This window comes from Danio rerio, chromosome 14 (genome assembly GCF_049306965.1).
Source record: "Danio rerio strain Tuebingen ecotype United States chromosome 14, GRCz12tu, whole genome shotgun sequence".
Taxonomy (NCBI): Eukaryota; Metazoa; Chordata; class Actinopteri; order Cypriniformes; family Danionidae; genus Danio; species Danio rerio.
This window is the reverse complement of record NC_133189.1, coordinates 58,074,365-58,088,481: the sequence shown is the minus strand read 5'-3', so window position 1 is coordinate 58,088,481 and position 14,117 is coordinate 58,074,365. Positions and strand designations below refer to the sequence as shown.

At 35.8% G+C, this 14,117-nt stretch overlaps 1 long non-coding RNA gene across 3 annotated transcripts in view; it reads left to right on the top strand.

The window, feature by feature from the left end:
* LOC141377621 (uncharacterized) overlaps window positions 1-14,117 on the top strand; it is a 60,200-nt gene that overhangs the window by 24,180 nt on the left and 21,903 nt on the right. The window contains exon 4 of one of the 3 annotated variants that reach the window (XR_012390048.1): window positions 12,233-12,327. This is a non-coding gene — a long non-coding RNA (uncharacterized lncRNA). Of the gene's footprint in view, window positions 1-1,652; window positions 3,607-12,232; window positions 13,093-14,117 lie in introns of those variants that run through there. The other 2 variants (XR_012390049.1, XR_012390050.1) reach the window with 2 other exon arrangements.

Here is a 14,117-nt window from a genome sequence, read left to right as displayed (position 1 = left end):
TACTAATGCGCCCGCCGATTAATGCGCCGCTCATTTGCATATTGCTTAGGAACTTGAAATATTAAAAGCATGGTGGAGTGAAATTTGTGATTAGTCCCTGATCAAATGTTGTTTCTTCTGCGCGTTTAAAACACGGCCCGAGGTGAGCCGCGAATCTGCCGAGCAGGTTTATTTACAAAAGAGCACATTTGCAGACCTAAAGACGAGCGCCGAATTTACAGGAACAAACCAATGAGTGTGTGTATGCGTGTGTGTGTGTGTGTGAGTGTGTATAGCCACAGCTGAACATGTTTGATATTTGATCTCGTATTCTCTTTGATTAAACCCAATTAATGAGGCCCACAAAGACTGAAGCCAAAGCATTCTCATTTCTCTGGGTGAGGTAGAGCTGTATTATTCCATTATATATCTACATCATCACCATCATACCTCCTTACAGTATTACAATGCGCACTTAAAGCCTTTGTGCATAATTCATTATAGAAGTGTTTTCATTGCGCTGATTCTGCTTTGTAATGTACACTGTAATGCATTGAATGATATCATGAACATTTTAACCAGTTTTATTATTACATTATTATTCTTATTTATTGAGTGTAACACCTGCAGATAATGTATACGTGTGTGTGTGTGTGTGTGTGTGTGTGTGTGTGTGTGTGTGTGTGTATTAAAACAGCCAAATCAAACCAATTTAAAATGTATCAAGGAATCTGCATTCATTCATTTATTCATTCATTCATTTTCTTGTCGGCTTAGTCCCTTTATTAGTCCGGGGTCGCCACAGCGGAATGAACCGCCAACTTATACAGCAAGATTTTACGCAGCGGATGCCCTTCCAGCCACAACCCATCTCTGGGAAACATCCACACACTCATTCACACACACACACTCATACACTACGGATAATTTAGCCTACCCAATTCACCTGTACCGCATGTGTTTGGACTGTGGGGGAAACCGGAGCACCCGGAGGAAACCCATGCGAACGCAGGGAGAACATGCAAACTCCACACAGAAACGCCAACTGAGCCAAGGCTCGAACCAGCAACCCAGCGACTTTCTTGCTGTGAGGCGAACGTGCTATGCACTGCGTCGCCCATCTGCATTTATTAATATGCAAATTTAGTTGCATTTATTAATGAAAATTCATATTTTGCAGTCTTTTAATACCAACACAATCTCACGGCAATTCGTAACTTTTTCATTTAGTGGCTAATTCATATGAATTCGTACGATCTAATTCGTACAATTTAGTACGATTTGCTCATCCCCCAATGACGGTTGGGGTTAGGGGTGGGGTCAGGTGCCACGCCTCCTTTTTAAAATCGTATCATTTCGTACGACTGAAATCGTACGAATTCGTACGAATTAGCCACTAAACTGGCAAAACTTAAAATACTTACGTTTTCTCGTGAGATCAGGCTGGTTAATACATACTGTACTACATATTATTAGTGAAATATTTTATTTTAGTTTTGTACATTATTTTATTTGGGAATTTTGGGAAAGGTTTACTTCAGGTTTATCTTTGCAGTTTTGTTTTCCCAGTTCTTGACTTTAGTTTTTAATCAGTCTGCTTGAGATAAAGACACAGCTCTGGGCTTCTGCTGGTGAGAAAATGAGCACAGAAAGCTCTTTAAATCTTCTGTCAGGTTGCAGTTTTCCCCACACCTGAACCTGCATCGGCTCTTCAGGACAGGATTAAGGGCCACACAGCAGGACCCCGAGAGGAAGAGCTGACTCTCTCTCTCTCTCTCTCTCTCTCTCTCTCTGTATATATTATTTCTCTTTATCTAACTCTCGATTCTCAATTTCAATCCTATATATCCATCAATGCACTTATATATCCATACATCCATCAATCTATCTACCTATATATCTATTCATCCATCCATCCATCCATCCATCCATCTATCTACCTGTAATATCCACCCATCTATCCATCCATCTACCTATATATCCATCCATCTACCTATATATCCATCCAACATCCATCCATCCATCCATCCATCTACCTATATATCCACCCATCCATTCATACATCGACTTATATACATCCATCCATTCATCCATCTACCTATATATCCATCCATCCAGTCATCCATCAACCTATATATTCACCTATCCATCCATCCATCCATCCATCCATCCATTTATGTAGCTATTTATCCATCCATCTATTAATCTATCCATATATCCATCCATCCATTCATCCATTAACCTATATATCCATTTATCCATCCATCCATCTATCCATCCATGTACCTATATATCCATCCATCCAGTCATCCATCAACCTATATATCCACCCACCCATCCATCCATCCATCAATCTATCCATCCATCCACTCATCGATCTATATATCCATCCACCTATCTTCCCATCCATCAATCTATTCATCCATCTACCTATGTATTCATCTATCCATTTATTTGCCTATCTTCCTATGCATCCATCCATGAGTCTACCTATATATACATCCATCTACCTATTTATCTGTCTATCCATCTGTGTAACTATGTGTACATCCATCCATCCATCTATCCATTAATTTATCTATCAATCAACCTAAATATTTATCCATCCGCCCATCCGTCCGTCCATCCATCCGCCCATCCATCCGTCCATCCATCCATCTCTCCCTCCATCCATCCATCCATCCATCTACTCATCAATCTGCCTATATATCCATCCATCTTCCCATCCATCTATCCATTCATCTATCTATATTTCATCCATCCATTTATTTGCTTATTTTCCTATGCATCCATCCATCCATCAGTCTACCTATATATTTACATCCGTTTACCTATTTATCTATCTATCCATCTGTCTAACTATATGTACATCCATTCATCCATCCATAATTTATATATCAATCAACCTAAATATCCATCCATCTGCCCATCTATCCACCCATCCATCCACCAGTCCATCCATCTGTCCGTCTGTCGAACCATCCATCCATCCATCCATCCATTTATCCATCCACCTATCCATCCGGCAATGCATCCATCCATATATCCATCCAGCGATCCATCCATATATGCATTCACCCACCCATCTTTCTACCTATGTATCCATCCGCCCATCCAGATATCTATCCATCCATCCATCCATTTATCTGCCCATCCATATATCCATCCTCCCTCCCTCCTTTTCCCACTCTCCCTCTCTCTCTCTCCCCCTCTTTCCCCCTCTCTCGTTCCCCCTGAGAGCTGGAGATCTGGAGTCTTTAATGAATGGAGAGTGTCATTAAAATGATAACCATTTCCTCCGAGATCATATCCAATTTAAATGCATAAGAGGAAAAGAAAAGAGAAGTACGGGGGAAATTGGTAATTGAAAAATCTTTGAGTTTTCTGCCATTCAAACAGTAAATTTAAAGCTTCTGAGGGAAGAAGTTCTTGTTTGTAGCGATGCCGACTACTTCCAATTACTTCTCTTTCTAAGCTCCGTTTAATCCGTTCGGGAGCCCCTCAGAAACGTTTACACCTTTAACCCTGAAACCACCATAAATCACTTTCCTCTGGAGCTGCGCGCGCTTAGACAATGGGAAAAAATTCACATCTGCTTTTATAAGGCCCCTATTGTACAAAAATCACTTTTAAAAGGGGTTTAAACCCTGTAATGTGTGTGTGTGTGTGTGAGTGTGTGTGTGTGTGTGTGAGTGTGTGTGTGTGTGTCAGCAGTATGTGTGTATCTCCAGCAGCCTCTGATGCTCAACATGAATTAATTTTATTTGTTATAATCAGACTTGATGAGTGAAACACTGTGATTGACATTCTCTCTTTGTACGTGTCATCAGAGGGGGAAAGCCCCGCCCACTAGTGCCTATCTCTCCATCTCATTAGCATAATCAGCAGCCCTGAGTGAGAAGCAGCCGTCTGTCCATTAGCCATTAGAGTGTTTGAGCTGCTGAAGATAATGTCAGCATAGACTAAGAGGATTATAGATGTGGAGTTTTAGATAAACAGAGACAGAATAGACCAGAGGGGTCAGGCTGCAGACTCGGTGCAGTGCAATCTGAGCTGCATTCAATGCTTTTTAACAGGCACGTGCACACATAGAGCTCAACCTGTGCAGTGCACATGCCCTTTTTAGTCTTGGATAGAAAGTTCCCTTCCAAAATGATCAAAAGTGCGCCCGCGACGCGGCACACCCTCGGTCCCGCTCTTCAGTAGGCGCGCGACAACACCGGTCTGAGTACGCGCGCGACAACACCGCTGATCAGAACGCGCGCGACAACCCCAAAGTCCAAAGACATGCGGTACAGGTAAACTGGGTAGGCTAAATTGACCGTAGTGTATGAGTGTGTGTGTGTTAATGTGTGTATGGATGTTTCCCAGATATGGGTTGCAGCTGTAAGGGCATCCGCTGCATAAAAACTTGCTGGATAAGTTGCCGGTTCATTCAGCTGTGGCGACCCCGGATTGGTATAGGGACTAGGCCGACAAGAAAATGAATAAAAAAGAGTGAATGGTTCATATATTTATTGTTTTGTTGCATCTTTTTTATTGTTGTGCTGTTTCTGCTATTGTTAGTATTTTGCCTGGTAGCGCTTTGAGTCTAACAAAAACAGAAATAAAATAAATTTTTATTATTGTTATCGTTATTTCTGAAACAAAGATTATGGGCTCTATTTTGACGATCCATGTGCAAAGCGCAGGGCGCAAAAGCAATAAGGCCGTGTCGGAATCCACTTTTATATTTTAAAGACGAAAAAATCCGCCGTGGCGCATGGTCTAACAGGGTTGAGCTTATTCTCTTAATGAGTGTGGTTTGAGAATAAACCAATCAGCGTCTCATCTCTCATTCCCTTTAAGAGTCAGTTGCGCATTTGCTATTTACATGTCGGACTTTGTAAGTAGAAAAACTGAACGTTTCACTAGAGAGGAAACAGTTAAACAGAGCATCTGCAGCGCGAGAATGAGAGATGAGCCTCATCATTATCTACTTTCACTTTCACTCTCGTGGATAGGGAAACTTCTTGTACGCACAGACATCCATTAGCCTATACATAATTAATTTGAATTTTGTAATAAAGTTCACGGCCCTTTGGCCGCCGGGAAGAAGGAGGCGGAGAACCGACGCAGTTTTAAATTATTTATTTATAACATGAACGACAGCTCCTCACGGAGACTGGCGTCTAAACCAAAACAAACGGACGCCAGCTCCTCACGGAGACTGCCATCAAACTGAAAGCAAAAGTAAAACAATATGCCCGGGCCCGGTTTTCTCTCGGGTTCCTCTGCCATCGTTCCTCCTTTTATAGTCCAGAGCTCCTTCCTTGGGATTCGAGGCAGGTGCGCACTGCAGGTGCATCCACTTACGCAGCGGCCTCATTCCGTTCCCACGGCTCTCGGCCACGCCCCCTCGCCACAGATTTGTTTCAAAACTATTTCTAAATTCAGTTCTAATCTCCAGCAAATGAATAAATGAACAATAACAATGAAGTGTGCTCAAAAACCTGAGTTATATCCTAAAACACATGCTGCGCCCCATATGGTCTAAAACCTGACAGGTGGACAAATCTAAGCTTGTTTTTAATAAAACAAATATAAATATGGATATAATAAATAATACTGCTAATAATAATAACATTATACAAAAGCAAATTGCCATGAATAAACTAAAAAAGCCCCCCGGGATGATGAAGGCATGAAAGTATTTTATATTTATGTTGGCTAGAAAATAATATGTTTTGTAATATTTTAATCCTTTATATTTATATCCTATATATATATCCTTATTATGTCCTATATATATTCTTAATATTTTAATTCTTTTTCATATGTAAAGATATTTGCGTATTGCTCTACACCCTGCGTGTATTAAGCAGTGTGTAAGTGAGGTGCACAACTAACGCGCTCTGCGCTGGACTTTAGACCGGCTTTGTTCTGGTCTATTAAACAATCTATGATAGTTTCTCATAATAGCAACCCGCCAGCAATGCGCCTCAACACACCTCCTTTTTTAGAGCAGAACGCCTATGGGCGCACATATGAGCGCAAATGCATTTGGTTTTTTAAACAACATGGCTCAAAACAACTCTTACGCCAAGCTGAAACTAGCAAACAACAGTTGCGTTGCGGCTTGCACAGCATTGCGCCAGGTGTATGATAGGGCCCTATATGTTTTGCTTGTCTAAAAACTGCTTCATGATACAGAATTTGTAGGTATTTGTACTAGAAACAAGACTTTATTAGCCACTTTAAGGAATTACAGTTTCCTATTTCAGGCTACAGATATTGCCTAATTAACCTAATTAAACCTTTTAATTGTACTTTAAGCTGAATACTATATCTTGAAGAATATCCAGTAAAACATGATGCACTGTCATCATGGCAAAGACTAAACAAATCAGTTATTAGAAATTCATTCATTCATTTTGTTTTTCAGCTTAGTCCCTTTATTCATCAGGGGTCGCCACAGCGGAATGAACCGGCAACTTTCCCAACACCAATCCTTTATGCAGATATTTTATATGCTGTATACCTGCAGGTTAGCTGTGTTTATACTGCATATACTAACTTCATTCAGTTATTTTCCTTCAGCTGAGTGCCTTATATATCAGGGGTCACCACAGCGGAATGAACCACTAACTTATCCAGCATATGTTTTACACAGGGGATGCCCTTCCAGCTGCAAACCATCACTGCGAAACATCCATACACACTCATTCACACACATTACTATGGCCAATTTTAGCTTAACCAGTTCCCCTATAGCGCATGTGTTTGGACTGGGGGAAACCGGAGCACCCGGAGGAAACCCACGCCAACACAGGGAGAACATGCAAACTCCACACAGAAACACCAACTGACCCAGCCAGGACTCGAACCAGCTATCATCTTGCTGTGAGGTCACGGTGCTAACCACTGAACCACCATGCCACCCCATAATAATAATAATAATAATAGTAATAATAATAATAATAATAATAATAATAATAATAATAGTAATAATAATAATAGTAATAATTATAATGATAATAATAGTAATAATAATAATAATAATAATAATAATAATAATAGTAATAATAATAATAGTAATAATAATAATGATAATAATAGTAATAATAATAATAATAATAATAGTAATAATAATAATAATAATAATAATAATAATAATAATAATAATAGTAATAATAATAATAATAATAATAATAATAATAGTAATAATAATAATAATAATAATAGTAATAATAATAATAATAATAATAATAATAATAATAATAATAGTAATAATAATAATAGTAATAATAATAATGATAATAATAGTAATAATAATAATAATAATAATAGTAATAATAATAATAATAATAATAATAATAATAATAATAATAGTAATAATAATAATAATAATAATAATAATAATAATAATAATTGTAATAATAATAATGATAATAATAGTAATAATAATAATAGTAATAATAATAGTAATAATAATAATAGTAATAATAATAATAGTAATAATAATAATAATAATAGTAATAATAATAATAATAATAATAGTAATAATAATAATAATAACAATAATAATAGTAATAATAATAATACACACATCCATTTTATTTAAAAAAAAAATATTTTCAAGTAATTTTTAAAGGTCAGTATTATTAGTGCCTTGTAGAAATGATATTTTCCAATTTTTGGCTACAGAACAAAGCACTGTTGTCCAATGACTTTCCTAATTAACCTAATTACCTTAGTTAAGCGTTTAAATGTCACTTTAAGCTGAAAACTAGTGTCTTGAACAGAATCTTGTCAAATATTATGTGCTGTCATCATCATGCGCTGCTTTTAAAAACTAGTTATTAAAACTATTGTGTAAAAATCACATCACTTGGAAAATATATTTGAAATATAAATATATTATAAAAAAATATATAAATAAATTATCCTCATATTGGACTTGTTTTCATGCTTTATTTGATATTCTGCACAGATTATTGTTGTATGAAAGGGTCGTCTGTCTGTTCTTTGTTGCCAAAATTAATAATAATGATTATTTTGGCCTGGTGTTTTAGTCTTGCGCTGTACATAAAGCACATTGTTAGCAGAGCGAGCGCATTATTTCTTTAAGCGGGTCTTGAGGGAAACACTAATGCAGATGACCGAAACACCAGGGGCCGACAACTAATCTGACTTTTTATTCTTCACAGATTAGTGTAACCAAATAATCCAATAAAGGTATTATGTACGCAAAGAGCAGCTCATTTTCACATGATTTGGACGTTGTTTCATTTAGCGTGACAAGCGAATAATGCCAAAACAAGTCTGTGACCTCGCTCTCCTTGGCCTTGATTAATGTAATAAATCCTGTTAGTGTGGATCTGAAGTTTTATCTGCATTTACACAACACATTTTATTAGTCGCGTGGAGAGCGTATCGATGGGGGGTTCTGAGTGTTTATCAAAGAAAATTACTGATCATAACATCAGCCGCATTGCTCTCCGATGAGATGCCAGACCCATCGTGCATATTAGTCCTTGATGAGGAAAATGCAATTAAAATGTCAACTACTTTTTATTAGAATCTGCCCACCCTGTGGAGCCGGAGATCTCTGGAGCCGCGCAGACAGACGGAGGTTCAGGCTGGGCAGAAGTCGGCCTCGTGACCGTAAACGCTTTTATTTTGCTTTGAGTTTTGGCCTTGTTCTAGTCTAAATATCTCAGAATTCTTAAATCAAGAAGCTTTTTCTAGACTGGAAAATAGAAACAGAGTTGTTTTCAGAAATAATGAGTCAAAATGAAGTGAGGTTTTGATTATAAAGCAGCTGAATAATCTTGTTTTTCCTTTTAATTTAAGATTATTTCACTAACCCCATTAGCAAATTATTTCTAAATAAACTTGTTTTTCCTTTTGTCTTGAGATAATCTTGCAAACATGTAAATTTGATGATAAACTAAGAAATGCAAGAAATACAGTCAGAATTGCTTGCAGGACTATAAAACTGCAACTGTGAGAAAGTCATATTTCTAAGAAAAAGTCAAAATTTAGTGACAATTCTTATATAAATAAATGAATTTTGTGATCAAATTCAGAACTTCAGAATTATATTTACATATATTTGGATTAAAAGCAAGACAAAACTCTAGTGTCCCGGTTTACTACGCTTTTATGGCTGTTTCCACTGTTAAAAGGTACCTAAAAGCGAACTGTTTATTTATTTGTTTAATATAATGGCAGACGTTACAGTAGACTATTTCACACTATCATTGATCTGCAGTTATAATCAACTCATGTTGATAGAAAAGTTAGTAATGAACATTTATACAGAAGTATTTATGTGTGTAAAGCGTCTGTGTTGTGAGAAGTGCTTCTCATATGATTTGTGAGCGACTCGTACAGCTTTACTGTAGACATTTCCTCAAGTGACGGAAATGACGTCGTCTGAAACGTTCTGTTGTACACCACACCCACCATTGGTACCCTTTTAGCAGTGAAAACGCAAGCCTGATGAAGGTGACCCGTACCGACCTGGGGTGCGTTTCCCAAACATTGACGTAACTCGCGGCTGAACTATAAGTGTACGATGCATCGTTTGGGAAAAGAACTATGTAGTGACGAGTGTTTCCCAAAACCCCTAGTTTCTCTGTCGCAGATCCATCGCCTGAACCATGTTAGTTATAACGTAAAATGCCCATAATGACGCTCTAAACAGGATGGAGTGACTACTTCTTTAGAGAAAAGCCTAATTTCTTTGTGCAGATGATATTGTTTTACACGCACACACATTTCAAATAAAAACCCATATTAAATTTGGTTAAAGCATGCACTCACTCCCCATATTAACTGAAATATATGTAAATGGCACATATAGGGCCTGTGTTTGAGCAACAATGAATAAGTGCTGTAGGCAAGTTTCAGGTGTGTAAAGTGTAAGAAGCAAAACATTAGTGTTTATTTTATTTTTTTCTGTAGTACAGTTAGCGGTGGAGTCAGAGAGGCAATTGCAGATCAGGAAGGAAAGTGGAGACTAAATAGTTGAGTTTTTAGTGGTTTCTTGAAGACAGCGAGTGACTCTGCCGTTCTGATGCAGTTAGGGAGTTCATTCCACCAACTGGGCAGATTGAATGTGAGAGTTCGGGAAAGTGTTTTCTTCCCTCTTTGGGATGGAACCACGAGGCGACGTTCATTCACAGAACGCAAGTTTCTGGAGGACACATACATCTGCAGAAGTGAGAGCAGATAAGAAGGAGCAACGCCAGAAGTCACTTTGTAAGCAAACATCAGAGCTTTGAATTTGAATTTATAAAATGACATTTAATATTTATTATTTATTAGAATAATAATAATAATAATAATAATTATTATTATTATTATTATTATTATTATTATTATTATTATTATTATTAAGTAGGATATTGTTTATTCATTTTTTATTTTTTGGAAAAGTCTACTTTTACAATTTGATACTTGTAAAACACAGCAGAAATGTAACCAGCTGGCCCAATTCATATACAGTACTGCTATTTAATAAATAACCCACTATACATTAAAATAATTAACGTAAGCTTTTTGTTTTCACAAGCTTTGGAGACGTAACATAAATTCAGCTTGTTAATAATAGGTCACCTATAGCTTTCGCAATGAGGCTGTGTTCAAAATGACATCAATGTTTTCAAAGTGCACTGCAAAGAGAGCACAACTGTAAACATGAAGATCGCTAAAACTGAACTGTAAAAATAGTTTGACAGCAAATTACACCTGAGAGATGAGCTTACTGCTTTATTATTAATAATTCCAACTTTGAATGTTGGAATGTTCTAAATGAATAGGGCATGGGGGGGATAAGTGGGATTAGAACACAGCCAGGAACTCTGCTTCTAACTACAGCTCCAGGGTTGTGGATGCGAGTGCTCAAGTTCGTGACGCAGTTTGCGAATGTTCGTTGGAGCGACAGATTTGGGAAACGGCAAATCAACAAACTATGTTTATAAAAACGGAACTTGCGACCTTAGTTGGCTAACCATGATTTTGGGAAACGCAGCCCTGTACCGTACTGTACCACTCAGTGGAAACGGACCATAAGTAAAGCATTGTTGCTGTGTAATCCTCCACTGTCAGATTAGAGCTGCACCATATTTAAAAAAAAAAAAAAAATACAATAAAATTGTAATAGTAATATGATTGCAAGGCGTAATTATTTTATTAACACTGAAAAAAATGGGCAGCGCAGTGGCGCAGTAGGTAATGCTGTCGCCTCACAGCAAGAAGGTCGCTGGTTCGAGTCTTGGCTGGGTCAGTTGGTGTTTCTGTGTGGAGTTTGCATGTTCTCCCCGTGTTGGCGTGGGTTTCCTCCGGGTGCTCTGGTTTCCCCCACAGTCCAAACACATGCGGTACAGGTGAATTGGGTAGGCTAAATTGTCCGTACTGTATGAGTGTGAATGTGTGTGTGTGGATGTTTCCCAGAGAAGGGTGGCAGCTGGAAGGGCATCCGCTGTGTAAAAACGTGCTGGATAAGTTGGCGGTTCATTCCGCTGTGGCGACCCCGGATTAATAAAAGGACAAAGCCAAAAAAAAAATGAATGAATGAATGAAAAAATTGATGTCTGGAAAATTGTTGCAAACAATTATCATGTGTTGAATTGAAACAAACAAATTAAATGTAGTAACGTTCAACTTAATTTGTTTGTTTAAATTCAGCCTAAGTAAATTGTTTACAACCACTTGGTAAAAAAGGTAAATCCCATGAATTATCTTTGAATCTTTTTTTTTTTAATGAAATGGAGCTAATAACCAATACAATTAAGTATGTTTTACTAATATTAATATAATATATCTGGGGGTTTTCTTCTCACTGTTGATTGTAATGCATTAACTAGCAAAATACAGTTGGTCAAATGTTGGTTCACCCAAAATTGTTATTCTTTTTTAAATATTTAAAACCCAAACCCTATTTATTAAAAAGTTAAAGTGGCAAAACTTAATCAATTCTTGTGTCCAAATGGTATAACCCTAACCTAATCTTAACCCTGACCCTAACCCTAACCCTTAGATTGAATCATACAGCCTTTAAAACACATGCAAGTGAAACAGATGAGCTTTCAATGTTTGTTTCTTTTCAATATTAACTGGACATTAGATCAAATATAATGGAGATTAAAAAAAATGAAAATATAGGATCCATTATAGGGGTGGACAAATGTATATTTCATCCGTTTTATTTTTTATTTTCAATATTGTTATTTAAGATATTTTAATAAAGCTAAATTGTTTGCAGAACAGACCAAAAAAACAGACCATCTCTACATCTAATTTTGATGTCCTTCAGGGCTTAATTAGACGGCTTATCACCCTCCCATCCCCCCCACCTCGGTAAGTGGTACAATCCTCAATAATGGATCCCTGTTCTTTATGGTTATACATGACTTGTGCTTTCATGCAGAAATTAATTATTGAGCATTTGAACTTGAGTGCAATTGAGGAAATTGGCCCCTTGAAGATTTTTGGACAATTATAATATATAAGACACTCATTGCATTAAATGCAATTGCAAACCAAGAGGCGATGTTAACAGAATACAAGAAGTTAATTGTTCTATAATGCTGTTTGTTACTTTGAACATTATAATTATTGTTTAATGAGTATGTGGATAATTTGCTGGAACTCCTGCGGTCTGTTTTATGACCTTTAGCTCTGTAGTTTTTAAAGTGAAGCTGTTTTTAAAGCATGTTTAGTTTGCAAATAAAACTTTTTAGTTATTGTCAAAGTGTGTCATAGCTATTCTGATGCATGTACAGTTGAAGACAAAATGATTATAGCTCTCCTGTGTAATTAATATGTTTCCAAATGCATTTATAAACATAATAATAATAATAATTAAAATAACTGATAACTGATTTATTTTCTCTTTGCCATGATGACAGCACATAATATTTGGCTAGATGCTTTTCAAGATACTAGTATTCAGTATTCTTTAAATTGACATTTAAAGGCTTGACTAGGTTATTTGGGTTAATCGAGCAAGTTATTGGACAACTGTGGGTTGTTCTGCAGACAATGAAAAAAAAAAATCTTTTTTAAGGGGCTAATAATATTGACCAAAGTTTTAACTGTTTTCCCCCCCAAAAAAGCCAAACTAAATAAAATAAGAAAAAAAAAGAAAGAAAATACAATAGAAAATATTAAATTATTTATTAATATTATTTATTATTATTCTTTTGATGGCCATGTGTTTTGAAATGTTAATTTGTCTTTTTTTTTATAAACCAGTCAGGTTTATAAATCTTTTTTATAAGTCTTAAAAAATCTAAGCTTAACATCAAAAAACATTTTATACTGATATTTTTCATATCATATAACATTTTTTTTTGCAATGTAAAATATTACTTTTTATCAGTTTAATAGACTCCTACAGAGAATAAATACTTTTAGTAGTGTTTGCATTGTAACCTTGTTAACAGTAGGTTTCCTTAATTTATATGGTGAATAACCATAAATTGACTTTCCCAGAATTCCCTGAATGACACTTCATTTTTAGATTTTTTTTCCACATCAGGGATGATCAGGAGATCTGATGTTGACAAAAAATATTTTATTGCATTACTTGTTCACTATAAAAAATGGCTATGACTTTAACATGACTGTTTAAACACTACGCTTTTAAAATATTTTTGTTTTAATTTTATAGCTACACTTTAAAAAAGGCAGATATTAACAGTAAAGAAATACCGTAAATATTCTACAGTAAAAAAAAAACTGAAAAAACTGTAAACATTCTACAGGGAAAAAATTGTAAAAATTCTATGGTATGGACTGTGAAAACTAAAAATTCTACATAAAAATTGAAAAACTACAAATTCTTTTTAAAAATTGTAAAAAAAACTGTGGAAATTCTACAGTGAAAAACAAAAATTCTAATGTGAAAAACTGTAAAACTTCTACAGTAAAAATTGTGAAAACCTAAAAATTGTATTGTAGAAAACAGTAAAAATGTACAGTAAAAACTAAAAAATCTACTGTGAAAACTAAAAATTCTACAGTAAAAACTGAAAGAATGTATAAATTCTACAGAGAAACACAAAAGATTCTACTTTGAAAAACGGTAAAACTTTTACTGTAAAAACTGTGAAAAACTAAAGATTCTACAGTAAAACTGAAAAACT